General features: G+C 42.8%; 1 protein-coding gene across 5 annotated transcripts in view; it reads left to right on the top strand.

Annotated features, from left to right (window-relative positions):
• Nucleotides 1-16,777, top strand: part of OSBP2 (oxysterol binding protein 2) — a 191,257-nt gene that overhangs the window by 65,989 nt on the left and 108,491 nt on the right. The window contains exon 1 of one of the 5 annotated variants that reach the window (XM_042961995.1): nucleotides 6,384-6,509. The exons of the other annotated variants lie outside the window; for them this stretch is intronic. The gene's annotated coding sequence lies outside the window, so the exon portion shown is untranslated. Of the gene's footprint in view, nucleotides 1-6,383; nucleotides 6,510-16,777 lie in introns of those variants that run through there. 5 annotated transcript variants of the gene reach the window in all.

The raw sequence follows: 16,777 nt of genomic DNA, 5'->3' as shown, positions 1-16,777 counted from the left end.
AAAGTCCTCAACAAACTATTAGTAATTTGAATATAGCAATATATAAGTAGAATAATACACAATGATTGAGTGGGATTCATACTAGCTGTGCAATATGGATTCAGTATTTGAAAATCAATCGATGTAATCACCATCTTAATGGTCCGAATAAAGACTACATGATCATGTCTATTGATTCAGAAAAAGCACTTGAAAAAATTCAGTATCATTCATGGTAAAAACATTCAGCAAACTGGGAATTGCTCCAAGTGAAGGAATTCTTCCACCTGATTAAGAGCAACTTTAAAAAACCTACATTGTACTTAATGGTGAAAGACTCCTAGGATCATTAACAAGGCAGGGATGTCTATCCTCATAACTCATATTCATCTTCATACTAGAAGTCCTAGCCAGTATAATAAAGCAAGAAAAAAAAATCAAAGACATTCAGATTAGAAAGGAAGAAACAAAAACTTACCCCTATTTGCAAATGACAAGATAGCTATATAGAAGATCCTAAGAAATCTACAAAAATACTCTTAGAATAAGTGAGTTTAGCAAAGCTATGGAATACAGGATCAATACACAAAGGTCAATTGTATTTCTTTTTTTTTAATTTTTTAAATGTTTTATTTATTTTTGAGAGAGAGGCAGAGTGTGAGCAGGGATGGGGAGAGAGAGACACACAGAATCCAAAGCAGGCTCCAGTCTCTGAGCTGTCAACACAGAGCCTAATATAGGGCTCGAACCCACAAACCATGAGATCATGACCTGAGACAAAGTTGGGACACTCAACCGACTGAGCCACCGAGGTGCCCCAATATATTTCTGTGTACTAGCAGTGAGCCTTTGGAAACCAAATTTTTAAAATTTATAATGTGCCCCCATGAAATACTTAGGTATAAATATTGCAAAACATATAGTATCTGTGTACCAAAAACTATAAAATGCAGATAAAAGACCAAAATAAATGGAGAGACATACAATGCTCATGGATCAGAAGATTCAACAGACTGACAAAGATGTCAGTCCTCCCCAAATTGATCAATAGATTTAATGCCATTCCAATAAAAATCCCAGCAAGATTTTTTTTCATTGTAGACAAGATTATTATAAATTTATATGGGAAGACAAATGAACTAGAGAATCTAAAACAATTTTGAAAAGGATAAGGTTGGATTAATTTCCCAATTTTAAGACTTACTATAAAGAACTGTAATGAAGATAGTGTTGTGTTGGCAAAGAGACACGTATATTAATGGAACAGAATAGTCCAAAAGTGGACCTACACAAATAAGGGCAGTAGGATTTTGACAAAGTTACAAAAGCAGTATTCAATTGAGAAAGGATAATCTTTTCAACAAGTAATGTTGGAACAATTAGACATTTATATGTTAAAAAAGTATCTTGATCTAAGCCTTACTCATATAAAGGTTAACTCAAAATATAAAACACAAAACTATAACACTTTTAGAAGAAAACATAGGAGAAAACTTTTGTGACTTAAGATTAAGCAATAAGTTCTTAAATATGATCTCTTAAACATGACATCAAAAGCATAATTCATAAAAGAAAAAAATTGATATGTTGATATATATCAAGAATGTAAAACTTTTACTCTGCAAAAGACACTGCAAAGAGACCAAAAAAGTTAAGCTATAGACTAGCAAATCATATATTCAATATAAGACTTGTATCCAAACTATGTTAAGAATTTTAAAACTCAACAGTAAAAACCTAAATAACTCCCCAAAGTGCATAGAACTAATAAGTGAGTTCAAGAAAGTTGTAGGATATAAGATCAAAAAACAAAAATCAATCATATACCTATATATTGGCAAAGAACATATGGGAACAGAAATTTAAAACACAATACCATTGGGGCACCTGGGTGGCTCAGTCGGTTAACTGTCTGATTCTTGGTTTCAGCTCAGGTCATGATCTCATGGTTCATGAGTTCATGCCCTGAGTCCGGCTGCAAGCTGACAGTGAAGAGCCTGCTTGGGATTCTCTCTTTCCCTCTCTCTCTGCCCCTCTCCTGCTCGTTCTGTCTGTCTCTCTCTCTCTTAAACTTAAAAAAACCAACACCATACCACTTATTATTTCCTCAGAATGAAATACTTAAGTATAAATCTAACAAAACTTGTACAGGATCTGTTTGCTAAAAATTACAAAATGCTTATGAAAAGAAATCAAATATCTGAAGAAATGGAAAGACATACCATATCCATGGACTGGGAGACTCAACATAGTAAAGATGTGAGTTTTCCCTAAATTGATCTATGTGTTTAAAACAATTTCTATCAAAATCCTAGCAAGATATTTTTTTAACTTACTCTAAATTTTATATGGAAACACAAAGGAACTAGAGCAGCTAAAACCATTTTGAAAAAAATCTCCAAAGAAGACATCCAGATGGCCAACCAACACATGAAAAAATGGTCAACATCACTCATCATCAGGGAAATACAAATCAAAACCACAATGAGATATTACCTTACACCCGTCAGAATGGCTAATGTTATCAACTCATGCAACAACAGATGTTGGTGAGGATGCAGAGAAGGAGGATCTCTTTTGCATTGTTGGTGGGAATGCAAGCTGGTGCAGCCACTCTGGAAAACAGTATGGATGTTCTTCAAAAAACTAAAAATAGAGCTACCCTACAACCCAGCAATTGCACTACTAGGCATTTATCCAAGGGATACAGGTGTGCTGTTTTGAAGGGACACATGCACCCCCATGTTTATAGCAGCCCTAGCAACAATAGCCAAACTATGGAAAAAGCCCAAATGTCCATCGATGGATGAATGGATAAAGAAGATGTGCTATATATACATACAATGGAGTATTACTTGGCAATCAAAAAGAATGAAATCATGCCATTTGCAACTATGTGGATGGAACTGGAGGGTATAAATGCTAACTGAAATTAGTCAGAGAAAGACAAAAATCATATGACTTCACTCATATGAGGACTTTAAGAGACAAAACAGATGAACATAAGGGAAGGGAAACAAATAATATAAAAATGGGGGGGGGGCAAAACAGAAGAGACTCATAAATATGGAGAACAAACTGAGGGTTACGGGAGGGGTTGTGGGAGGGGGGATGGGCTAACTGGGTAAGGGACACTAAGGAATCTACTCCTGAAATCATCGTTGCACTATATGCTAACTAATTTGGATGTAAATTTTAAAAAATAAAAAATAAAACAAGTTAAAAAAATAAATAAACATTAAAAAATCAAAAAACATTTTGAATTAAAATAAACTGGAAGAAATCTCTTTACCCGATGCTAAGACTTTACTATATAGCTAGAACGATCAAGACAATATGATGTTGGTGGAGAAACAGAGACCTATAGACAAACTAACAGAATTTAAAAAAAGCAGAAATAAACACAAATACACCAAACTGATTTTTTGACAGAGATACTAAAGAAATTTCATGCAGGCAAAATAGTCTTCTCAACAAATTATGCTGGAGTCACTGGACATCCATAGGCAAAAAAAATGAACCTCAACCGAAGCACCATATAGTATACAGAAATTAATCCAAAATGGAGCATAGTTTTAAATGTAAAACTATAAAACTTTCAACGACATAGGATATCTTTGGGATGTAGGGATAGATGAAGAGTTCTCAGAGATGAGATCGTGTCTAAGACATGAGAAGCACACTCCATAAAAGAAAACCTTAATAAATTGGAATTCAAATTGGAAAACTTTTGCATTGCAAAAGACCCTATCAAAAGGATAGAAAGACAAAGTACAGACTGGGAGAAAATATTTGCAAACTACTTGTCCAACAGAGGACTAGTATCTAGAATATATAAAGAAATCTAAAAAGTCAACAATAAAAAGACAATCTAACTATAAATGGGAAAAAAAAATGAACGGATATTTCACTGAAGAGAAGATAAAGTTGACAAATAAATACATGAAAAGGTGATTATTATCATTAGCTATTAGAGAAATGCAAATTAAGATCATTATAATATATGACTGCATACTTATTACATGAGCTAAAATAAAAAATAGTGATGATACCAAATGCTGGCAAGGATCTGTCGTATACATTGCTGGTGGGAATATTGGATGGTACAGCTACCCTGGAAAATAGTTTGGCAGTTTCTTACAATGCTAAACATGCAATTACCATATGACCCAGCAGTCACACCCCTGCATATTTATCCTAGAGAAATGGAAACTTAGGTTCACTCAACAGCCTGCATACAGAACAGCATTGGTTTTAATGGCAAAGTACAGGAAACTACCCAAATGTCTTTCAATGGGTAAATGACTGAACAAACTCAGCTCCACAACATAATGGAGTACCACTCAGCAATAACAATGAATGAGTTACCCAGACATGCAACAACTTGGATGAATCTCAAAGGCATTATGCCAAGTGAAAGAAGCCATTCTCAAAAAGTTGTATGACTCCATTTATATAACATTCTGGAAAAGGTAAAAACTGTAGAGATGAAGGACAGATCCGTGATTGCCATGGTGAGGGGTGGAGGGAGGGTGTGATACAAAGTTACAGGATGAGGGAGTGTTTTGAGGGTGATGGAACTACTCTATGTCCTAGTTGTGGAGGTGTTTTAATGAATCTACACATGTGTTAAAATGCATAAAACTGTATGACGAAAAAGTAAAATTTGCTGCAGGCTAATTTGAAACAAAATGCAATTTTGATTCGTATTCCTTCTTTGGCTCTCTCCTGCCCTCCAGACCTGCCCAGCTTCCCCTCTCTTCATCAGCACACTGCTTGTTGCCAGGCATGCTGAACCTCTTACCTGCAAAACCCTTTTCCCTAGCACCCAGCCCTTTTCCCACACCTTGCTTCCCTTTAAATCTGCTTCTTCTTCAAGGAGAGACCATTCTGGAAACTTTCCCTGAGCCAGCCTCCTGCTGGGGCCAGATGCTTGCTCTCTGCAACTTGGCTTAGCCCCGTGTACACAGTAGTTAGCGGTTAATATGAATATGGGCTTCCCAGAGCCTCAGATTCCCCATTTGTCAGTTCACTGGAGGCTTCTATTATGTGCCTCCCAGGGTCCTTCCAGTTCAAAGATTTCTAAGTCCCTGGGAGCCAGCCTCCCTGGGCTCAAACCATGGCTACCTACCTTACTTACCAGCTGTGTGACCTTAGGCAAGTTGCTTGCTGTCTTTTGCCTCATTCTCTCCTTTGTCAAATGGACTTAATAATAGAACCACCCCTTAGAGGTGCTGTGAGGACTAACTTATTAGGTAATGCATGGAAAGAACTTAGCACTTGGCTTGGCAAATGCCCAAGAACAATTAGCTGTAGTTACTGATAATAGCCATCTTGGCAGCTTTAAAAGAATACAGGTTCCCAGGCCTCCCTGCCCTGATAAATCTGAATGAATGAGAACAGTCCTGAGCAGGGTGGGGGGAGGGTACCTGCATTAAAAAAAAAAATCTCCTATGGAAACCAATTTGACAGTAAATTTCATATATTAAAAAAAAAAAAAAATCTCCTTAGGTAGGAGTGCCAAATTTAGCAGATAAAATACAGATCACCTAGTTTAATCTGAACTTCAGATACACAGCAAATAATGGTGTTTTTAAAAAATGTTTGTTTATTTTTGAGAAAGAGAGTGTGAGCAGGGGAGGGTCAGAGAGAGAGAGAGAGAGAGAGAGAGAGACACAGAATCTAAAGCAGACTCCAGGCTCTGAGCTGTCAGCACAGAGCCCGATGTGGGGCTTGAGCCCACAAACTGCAAGATCATGACCTGAGCCGAAGTCGGATGCTTAACCGACTAAGCCACCCAGATGCCTCACAAATAATGTTTTAATATAAGTATGTCCTGTGCAATAGTTGGGGCATATACTAAAATTTATTTATTGTGTATCTGGAATTCAAATGTAAGGATTGTCTTGCATTTTATGTCTCTGCATTTAACTATATCCTGGGAGACCATGATATTCAACCCATTTGGGAGCTGTGCTCCTGACTCCCTGGGTGGGGTCCAAAGTTGAACCTCCCAGTCAGAAAATAGAGAGTATTTTTTCACTTGACGCAGGGGGGAGCTAGAGGATGGTTGTTCACTTTCTCTGCTCCTAAGTTGCTATCTAAGGAAGCATGGGCAAGCATGCTTGCAATTTACCTCTCAGTACTTGTGAATCATTTTTAGAAGATCTGCAGGTCTGCCTCCCAGTGTGGCTCTGAGAGAAACAATAAGTGACCACAGAGCCAGCCACCTCTCTCCCTTGCCCTTACTTCTAGGGGGCTAGTCCAGCCCCTCAGGGGCTCCCTCTCTTGTACCCAGCTTCCCCAGACTGGCCTATCTACACACTGATGTCATAGCCCTATTCTGACATCACAGCCCAATGCTTGGAATTATCCCAGGCATCCCAGATTCTGCCTGTAGAGCAACCAAGGCTGGCATTTGAGCAAGGGGGTGAGGGGGGTATGGGTGGCTGCTGGCCCTAGGGGTTGACCCTAAAGAGTATCTGGGCAGTCTGCCATCCAATTGCTCCCAAATGAAAATCCTCTAAAAGGTAGGACTTCAAAGGCTTTCTTTCTGTCCCTGTTTGCCCTGGTCTCCAGAGGTGGAAATAAATTCCTGGGGAACGTGGGTTTGTTCTGGCTCTGTAAATAGTTCCTGGAAAACCTGCTGCCTTTGTGTGCTGGGATGCAAGTGGCCTGGAGAAATGGTGGTCTCTTCCTGGACTGCTCAACACTCTTCTCTTTCCATTTGAAGGAATGACTTCCTCAAATGCAGGGTGTCTTGTTGCAAGGAGTTGTCCTATAATGTTTGGAGAATGCCTGCAAGTACTGAGCCATGGTGGGTTCTTCTGTGGCCACTGCCTCCATCTTCAATCCCTAGAGATTGGGTGGGGACAGGGCTGTGCCCTTTTTAGCACAAAGGGAAAATGCAGTCACGTTCAAGTTATTAGCTCTCAGATCCCTCAGTCCCAAAGAGGAAGATCCCTATCTGCCTAGTTGGCCAGAAGGTGTAATGAGGTCTCTTGTGAGCTTATTAAGTTAGTAAAATATTGACTGGCATTGATTAAACAACACACACACACACACACACACACACACACACACACACACACACAACCTGAGTAACTTCTCTTTAACTTTGGTAGGTGGGCATAAAGTACCCTGGGATGAGCATGTTAAAAGTCTTAGGGGAGGACCACCAAGATTCTTATGTCATGGTCATGTGGTGCCTGGGAACCCCTGTGTTTTTCTGGAATCCCCATTTTTAATAAGTGTTCCACACAATGCTCATGTTAAGAAATGTCACCTGTTCAGGGGCACCTTGGTGTCTCAGTCAGTTAAGCATCTAACTTTGGCTCAGCTCATGATCTCATGGTTCATTGTTTTGAGCCCTGCGTCAGGCTGATAGCTCAGAGCCTGGAGCATGCTTTGGATTCTGTGTCTTCCTCTCTCTCTGAGCCTCCCCTGCTCCCACTCTGATTCTCTCTGTCTCAAAAATAAATAAATGTTAAAAAAAAAAAAAGAAAGAAATATCATCTGTTCAGACTCCCTGCATTGTTTGCCACAGCTGGCTTGATTCCTCCATTTCCAAATTTCCTGGTTTCCATTGAATGGGGATTTAGTTCTGTTTTACCCACATTTTTATTTAATGCAGTGGATATAGAGAGGCAAAAGAGACAGGGTAAGGTGATCACCAGGTGCATTCGTATCCAAATTCTTGGCCCCTGTTTTCCAGGCATAGGTGCAGCCTTTTTTCTACCTGAGAAGAGAGATTGTATCTATATTGGGAGTGCTATACCCTTTACTCATCAGATTCTCTTCCTGGTCCTTACTGAACTGAGAGAATGGGAATATGGGTGTGAATTATTGGTTATTGAAGTTGATGGTAGTGAAGGGTGTTACTGACTGATGGGACTGGCTTCCATTTCTATGGTGGCCCCAGGAGAAACATTTAGCATTACCTGGGAGGGAGGGCAGCAAATTGCATGTTGATAGGTCAACAGCTCATGGTGGAAATTCCTTCCCCACTTTGGCTGTGAGTTCAGACTTCCCTGAGAATGCTGCACAGACTTCTTAACAAATCAACATATCTGTGCCTAGTTTGGAAAGGAAGTTGGTTTCTGATTTGGAGCTCTTTGGACAAGGCTGTGTCCTATGTCCATGCATTGAGCCTCTAGTGGTTTCAGTACTTCTCTCTATGCTTCTGGTCCTGAAGGGAGGCAGGACATGTGCTGGCCCTTGGTCCTTTGTCCACAAGTTGCTAAACAGAGTGGTTGACCTCACCCAAACCCTCCAAAATGTGGATGAGTCAGCCTCTCTTTCTCTGAAACTCTTCTCTGCCCTGCCCCACACCTGGGCCACCTCATTCAGTTGGAGTGAGGGAAGAACAGGAGTCGGTATCCCCTTAGTGATGCCAGGACAGGAAGCTGGGCTCACTCCATTCCATGTGGCCAGGGAAGGGGAGGCCCTGACTGTCCACCTTGGCTTGGAGGAGAGAAAAATCAGTCCCAGTTGGAGAAATGAAGCTTTGGAGACTTTGTTAAAACAAAGGACAGGACTCTGCAGGACAGGACAACATTCTGAGGGCTCATTGGCAGGGCCAGTCAATTTTATGCTGCAGCTTTAGCAATACCTTGAGTGTAGTAGTTGCTCAGTAAACATGCGCCAATTGAAAAGGATGCAGAGAAAAGCTCAGGTGGGACAGTTGGACTCAAGGATGCTGTAAAATCCCAGGGAGGGGATTTTGTAAAACCTTTTTGTTGTTATGGAAAATTTAACACATAAAGAGAAGTGGACAGAAGAGTCTCAGGAACCCACACGCCTGTCCTTCAACCTTGTCTCTACCTCCATCCTCTTCCCTCATCCTGTGTCATTTTGAAGCCAATTGCAGACATTATGTCATTCCATTTGTCAATATTTCAGATGTACCTTTATTTTATTTTATTTTATTTTATTTTATCTTATTTTATTTTATTTTTGAGAGAGCACAAGTGGAGGAGGGGCAGAGAGAGAGGGGGACAGAGGATCCAAAGCAGGCTCCACACTGACAGCAGAGAGCCTGATGTGGACTTGAACTCATGAACTGTGAGATCATGACCTGAACCGAAGTTGGACACTCAACTGGCTGAGCCACCCATGTGCTCCAGGATGCACCTTTAAAAGAGTAAGGACTCATTCTTTAAAATTTAACATAACCCAAATACAGTTATCACATCTAAAAAATTAACAGTGCTTTGGAATGAGGTTTATTTAAGGGAACCAGTGCTCTCACTGGTGCTCAAGAGGGTAGAAAGGAATTAGAAATAGGAATGCAGTGACTGAGAAAGGGGGGCACACCTGTACTTCCAGCAGAGAAGGCAGGGCTTTATTCAGAGTCTGAAAAAACCAAAGAGGAAGTTAGCATCCCTCAGCTGGGAGAAAATTCTGGCCCTTCATAAAGAAGCAGGGCGTGGCATGGCTCAGAAGGTCATGGAAGGATGGAGACTCCTGTTGGTTTGGCCTTGACAGGAGGCCCTGCAAGGTAAAGAGCAGGTCATGAGCTAGAGTCAGTTCTCAAGTAACAAGGGCAAGAGGCACCAGAAGGGAACTTAGCAACATGATGGTATTTGTTCTGTAGGGGGTGTTGACAATTTGGATTTAGATGTGACCCTGTGACCCACACAGATGGCAGCAGCTTACCCCCGAGGGACTCATATAAATCAGTGCTAGCTGAAAGAGGCTCAGGGTAAATGGGTCACCGGTGAGTTTGAACGTATGTGCAGAATTTAAAGAGATTGATGTTCAGTCCTCAGAGAAATTGAGTTGGATTTTCACAGTGAGGATGATAGGCTGCGTCTGTTCTGACTTCCAGCTCTTCCTTTAAGACCCTCTGCCTGCCTCCTAAGCCCAGGAGCCAGCCTAAAGATGCCCCTCTTATTTCAGCAGAAACTAGGAATTCTGAAATGTGTTTGCATTGGGAGGTGGTCGTCATAAGAGGGTTAGTAGGTCATAGTCATTTGACTAAAAAGTAGACAAAACAGTCACTGTCTACATTTGATACAGTCTTACCATTAAGATGGTTTTAAGAGTTGTTTTCCTGCCCAGGGAATTACCTTGATTACTAATTGCTTTCTTTGTAACTGAAGGACATAATAGCACTCTCCTTTGTAATTCTCAGATTCATAGGCTTATATTTTGTTACCATCTAGATATTAACCTGCTTGTGTATCTGTGGGCATGAGTGCCAAGCTTGGACACAGGTGAGGCTGTCAGCTCACTATGTCACTAGCTCCCAAGGCAGAGGGCTCAGGGGGCCAGGTCAGGACATGTGACGTAAGCCCAAGACACATTGTCTGGGACATCTTCCTGGGTTCCTTCTGCACCTTACTTTGCCAGTTTGAGATTTGATTTGGAGATAAACTTTGAAAGGTCAAGGCTAGGAACTCTGGGATATAGATGTGGAAGGCTGGGCTCTGCTGGACTCCCAGGAAGTTGTTGAGTTTCAATTGCATGGTGTTGTGAAGGGGTGTGGATAAGTAAAAGGGGTGCAAAATTTGGAATCCTGGCTTTGCTCTGAGTCACTTTGTGACTTTGGATGAGACCTTCAAAGCCTCAATTTCCCTGCCTCTCAAAGGGAAGAATAATATCTGTATCACAAGATGGTTATGAGGATAAATAACAAGAACAACAATAATAAAAGAATACAAAACAACTCTAGGTGAGAGGGGACCATGTGGTACAGTTGATCAATGTCAGTCATTACTACCACCCACTTTCCTTGGCTCTTCAGCCCATATCCCCAGTTGGCAACAGATCTGTGTGTGATGGTCTCATGCATGTGGGGATGTCTCCTAACTGCACTGGAAGCACCTTTGTAGACAGGGACCTGTTTACTAATTTTTAATTATTATTCTGTCGGGGAGCCTGGGTGGCTCAGTCGGTTGAGTGTCCGACTTTGGCTCAGGTCATGATCGCACAGCTTGTGAGTTTAAGCATCTGGCTCTGTGCTGAAAGCTCGGAGCCTGGAGCCTGCTTCAGATTCTGTGTCTCCCTCTCTCTCTGCCCCTCCCCTGCTCACACTCTATCTCTCTCTCAAAAATAAACATACATTAAAAAAAATTATTTTGTCATGATTTTCTATTCAGGGTCAGTGGCAGAGAATTAAAACCCACTCAAACTATCCTAAGGAAAAGTAGGGAGTTATGCCCAGAGTGTATCCTAGAGGGACCAAATGTGTCGGCAGCTGCTGCTTCTGACTCTCCCATTTCTGGCTCTTTTCTGGTGTCCCTTCTGTTTTCTTCCCCTGTGCAGGTGGGCTTCTGTGTTCCTCCTATAACCTTGTTCTGCCAGTGGGCCTGCCCTGCCCTGGCTGTGCCCAGCTTTGTGCTGCTGTCTCTGTGCCCCAGTTTCAAATTTTTGGGTGAGAGGCCCCAGAGCAGCTTGGAGCAGGTACCCAGTCCTGGTCCCATCAGGTGTGGCTAGAGGGGACAGGGTCATACCTGAGGGCAACCTGAATGTGTTTAGTGAGGGAGAAATCCTGCCCCCTCTGAAATCCTTCTGAGATATGACCTCTTCTGTAGACCCTACCCTGACCATCTCCAGCCTCTATCCAGTGGCTCCTCACTGTCCCCACCAGGAGCAGGAGCAGGAACAGGAGCAGGAAAAAGAACAAGAGGGTAGACAGCAGCTGTATGGGTTCTACATGTTCTGTGGCTGCCCCTTGCCCATATCCAGCCCAGATCCAGGAGCCTCAGTGAGCTCACACCCGGCTCTGAAGGGAGGCCAGGCCAACAGGTGGGTGCGATAACCATGAATTGTGGAAGAGAATCATTGGGGGGCAAGACAAGTCCCCTGGAAGCAGAGGCAGGAGTCATGGAAACTTCTGGAGCCTCCTCAAAAGTGGCTGAGTTGTCAGGGAGGGCCTTGTGAGCATGGAAAGAGCTGGGCTCAATGGAGACTGGCTCTCAGCAGCACGGTCCACGTGTGGCACACCTGGGCACAGTGGCCCTGGCAGCCCAGGGCCTTGGCATAATTCCTGCACCTTGGGCCAGTGTTGGGGGGCTCTGGGCTGGCCTCTTCCCACTCTGTCAGCCTAAGTAGCTTCCCTTGTTCTGGTGGTGTCTGGTGAAGGACATCTATTTGAAAAGTAGATTCTACTGCAAAAGGGTTAAGAACCATTGGTCCAGAGCTGTCACCCGAGGTCAGCATTAGCTTTGAAACCAAGGCTGAGCCTGAGGGTGGCAAGGGCTGGACAGGGGGCAGGGCCTGGCCATTTTCATGATCTCCCTGTTCCCCACCTCCCTGGAAGGCTTCACAGGCCTTGGTCTGGGTTTGCTCTTGCCTGTTTAGCTGGCATTGCTCTCCAGGGGCCCCCACATTAGGGGTCCTTTCTTCTCTCATGGAAAGAACAAAAGCTGTACCCCTAATGCCTGGATGCAGAAAGAACATTCTGTCCAGCACTCAGATGTTTGGTGTGCACAGTGCTGCATGCTTGTAGGCTGCGTTAGTCCAGATGGGAGCAGGGAAGAGTGAAGCTGACCCAACAGGCAGCCACAAGCCCTGAGAGCCAGGCTGAATGTGGGCTACCTCTGGCTGCCCCGACAGGAGTTGGCAGCTCCTGTAGCCTGGGACGCAGCCTTCTATAGAAAGAGAAGAAATCCTCTTAGTGGGTTCGTGCAGGGCCAGGATAGAGACTGCAAGCTGAGATCCTGGTGGGCGAGTTCTGCTTTTAGATGACTGAGTGGTGGGTTTTCCTCTCCTGCTAGCATACCTTAACTTACATTTTTCTGTAGAAGGCAATCGGAAACACTTGATTGCTCAGAGATGAGGCGGCCTCTCTTGAGGAATGGGATTTTCATTTTAATTAGGCTCTTGAGTCATGGTGCCATGCCTGCTTTGGAAGAGTTGCAGCTACAATGAACCCGTCTTTCCTCATCTCTGTTAAATACCAGAAATAGGGAGGCCAGACTGGCCCATGAGACATCTTGTCATTGATGAGGCAGCTCTGCCTTTGCAGAGAGCTCCTATTCATAGCTGTCTTGTGAGCTCTGCCAGAAGAGTCACCTTCAGGGCCTGACCACAGAAGCCCTAGAGCCCCACCATCATATTAGCACCTCCTGCTGGCTCCAGGGAAGCCTGTGACTGGTTAGGCCTGGCTTTGATGCCATGGTAAGGTCTGATTTTCCCTCTCCTCAGCTGAATGCTGTCCTCTGTTGCCTTTGTTTCTCTGGAACTCAGGTTCCTGTCTGTAGAAGGGAAACGAGAGCCCCTAGGCAGTTAGACAGCTGGTGTGAGCCCCACACACTGTGCAGTGTCACGCACATACAGAATGGCTGTTATGTCACGAGTGTTCTTCTGTAGGACACCTTCCAGCCCAGCCCAGCCCAGCCCAGCTGCTTCCCACCTGCAGCGGGTGCTCTCCCAGCCCCTGGTGCCTCTCCTTCGTAGAGCTCACCACACTGTGGTTATTATACACTTGTGTGCTTATATGTTTAATGTCTGACTTCCCTGATAATCCTGGTGCCTAGGCCTCTCCCATCTCAGAGTAGACATGCAGCAACTATTTGTTGGGTGGATAAAGCAAGGGATGGAGGGAGGAAGAATAGATGAAAGAATGAATGTAGAAGAGGGTGTCCAGTGCTTTGACCAGACACAGTGGTTCCTTTCATTCATACTTTCTGGGTGTGGAGCCTTCAGGCCATTCGGATAAGTTGCAGGGGGATCCTCACAGAGCCGAGTTTGAAGAGCATGTCCTTCTGAAGGGCATTACCGGGAATGTGGGAGATCAGGAGGGACTTCACGGTAACTCCAGGCAGCTAATCTAGAGAAACCGCAAGGGAGCATCAGTGTCCTTAGGAATGGGCAGTTGCTAAGTCACCAACAGTGGTCACCGTATTTAGCCCTCCAGTGGGTGCTGTTCACAAGAAATGCAGTAGGGGCTGGAAACACTTGGCTGTGAGCAATACTACATGTGTTAGGGTTTTGCTTCTTTATGCAAGATCAATGTATAGTGGTCTTTACCTCCTGGGTAGGCGGCTGGCCTCAGCCCCTAGCAGCAGGGTCCTAACCACTAATGAGGAATCATTCCTGGGAGAAGGAAGAGTCCATATGTGGCTGGGTCCGGCCTTAGTTTCTCAGCTGTGGTATGTGGGCACTGGCTTCAGCATCATCATCTCTGAAATAGGGACAGCCTTGGTCCTGGCCCAGCTGACTTCACAGGGTGGCTATGAGTCTGGAGGAATATGGTCAAGAAAGAGTGCCTGGGGGTCACCGTTGGGGTTGTCATTGGCAGAGGTGTTCAACAATAAAGTTGGGCCCTCCTCTGCCCCTCCATGGGGTGATGGTCATCATAGACAGCCATTGTCATTGGTGGAGTAAGTGCCAGGTTCCAGGTGGCTTTTGTTAGGAATGTGCCATTATCCAGGACCATTCCATCAGGATTCTAGAAGTGCATTTCTGCCTTTTAAGAAAAAAAGCTTTATTTTTTTTATAAAAAATACCGGTGGAAAAAGAAAAGAGTAAACCATACTGAAAAAATAGATAAAAGGGAGAAAAATCTCAAATCTACTAACCCAGAAATGATCGCTGTGAAATTGAAATGTTCTTTACTGAACAGAATTACAAACATTTTATTTATTTTTTAGGTTTATTTATTTATTTGAGAGAGAGAGAGAGAGAGAGAGAGAGAGAGAGAGCGCACGCATGGGAGAAGGGCAGAGAGAGGGGGAGATCTATCCAATCATGCTCCATGCTGTCAGCAAGAAGCCTGGTGTGGGGCTTGAACTCACAAATTGTGAGATCATGACCTGAGTCAAAATCAAGAGTCGGATGCTTAACTGACAGAGCCACCCAGGCACCCCACAAACATTTTATTTATGCATATATGTGCATTTAGATCTAGGTATATAATTTCACATCATTGGGGGAAATTCCCAGTATTCAGTTTTGTAATTGAGTCCCTAAACTCAGCATGTTGTGGACATCCCATGCTAATAAATATACATCTACGGCATCACTTATTGCATAAACTTCCTAGAAAGTTACATAAATGTATATAAATGCACACATATAGCCCAATGTTCTTATCACTCACTTTTGAACAATTATCAATTACAGCCAATCTTATCTCACCCCATGTTCTGTATTCCCTATTACTATTTTTTATTGTGGTAAATACACATAACATAAAATTCACCATTAATGATATTTAGCACATTTACAGTGCCATGCAACCATTATCTCTATCTAGTTCCAAAGCACTTTTTCTTTTTTTTAAATATTTTATTGTATTTTATTTTATTTTTTAAATTTACATCCAAGTTAGCGTATAGTGCAACAATGATTTCAGGAGAAGATTCCTTAATGCCCCTTACCCATTTAGCCTCCCCCCCCACAGCCCTCCAGTAACCCTCTGTTCTCCATATTTAAGAATCTCTTATGTTTTGTCCCCTTCCCTTTTTTTTTTTTTTTTAGTTTTTAACATTTATTTATTTTTGAGACAGAGAGAGACAGAGCATGAACGGGGGAGGGTCAGAGAGAGGGAGACACAGAATCCAAAACAGGCTCCAGGCTCTGAGCTGTCAGCACAGAGCCTGACGTGGGGCTCGAACTCACAGACTGTGAGATCGTGACCTGAGCTGAAGTCGGACGCTTAACCGACTGAGCCACCCAAGCACCCCTACCCCTCCCTTTTTTTTATATTATTTTTACTTCCCTTCCCTTGTGTTCATCTGTTCTGAGTCTTAAAATCCTCATAGAGTTAAGTCATATATTTGTCTTTTCTGACTGACTAATTTTGTTTAGCATAATACCTTCTAGTTCCATCCACATAGTTGCAAATGGCAAGATTTCATTCTTTTTGATTGCCGAGTAATACTCCATTGTATATATATTCCACATCTTCTTTATCCATTCATCCATCAATGGACATTTGGGCTCTTTCCATACTTTGGCTATTGTTGATAGTGCTGCTATAAACATTGGGGTGCATGTGCCCCTTATAAACAGCATACCTGTATTGTATCCCTTGGATAAATACCTAGTAGTGCAATTGCTGGGTCATAGGCTAGTTCTATTTTTAATTTTTTGAAGAACCTCCATCCTGTTTTCCAGAGTGGCTGTACCAGTTTGCATTCCCACCAGCAGTGCAAAAGAGATCCTCTTTCCCCACATCCTCACTAACATCTGTTGTTGCCTGAGTTGTTAATGTTAGCCATTCTGACAGGTGTGAGGTGGTATCTCATTGTGGTTTTGATTTGTATTTCCCTGATGATGAGTGATGGTGAGCATTTTTTCATGTGTTGGTTGGCCATCTGGATGTCTTCTTTGGAGAAGTGTCTATTCATGTCTTTTGCTCATTTCTTCACTGGATTATTTGTATTTTGGGTGTTGTGTTTGATAAGTTCTTTATGGATTTGGGATACTAACCCTTTATCGATATGTCATTTGCAAATATCTTCTCCCATTCCATCGGTTGCCTTTTAGTTTTGCCAATTGTTTCCTTTGCTGTGCAGAAGCTTTTTATTTTGATGAGGTCCCAATAGTTCATTTTTGCTTTTGTTTCCATTGCCTCTGGAGACGTGTTGAGTAAGAGATTACTGCAACCAAGATCAAAGAGGTTTTTGCCTGCTTTCTCCTCAAGGATTTTGATGGCTTCCTGTCTTACATTGAGGTCTTTCATCCATTTTGAGTTTATTTTTGTGTATGGTGTAAGAAAGTGGTCCAGGTTCATTCTTCTGCATGTCGCTGTCCAGTTTTCCCAGCACCACTTGCTGAAGAGACTGTCTTTATTCCATTGGATATTCTCTACTGCTTTGTCAAAAATTAGTTGGCCATACATTTG

The sequence above is a fragment of the Panthera tigris genome, chromosome D3 (genome assembly GCF_018350195.1).
Source record: "Panthera tigris isolate Pti1 chromosome D3, P.tigris_Pti1_mat1.1, whole genome shotgun sequence".
NCBI classification, from domain to species: domain Eukaryota; kingdom Metazoa; phylum Chordata; class Mammalia; order Carnivora; family Felidae; genus Panthera; species Panthera tigris.
This window is presented reverse-complemented; position numbering and strand designations above follow the sequence as displayed.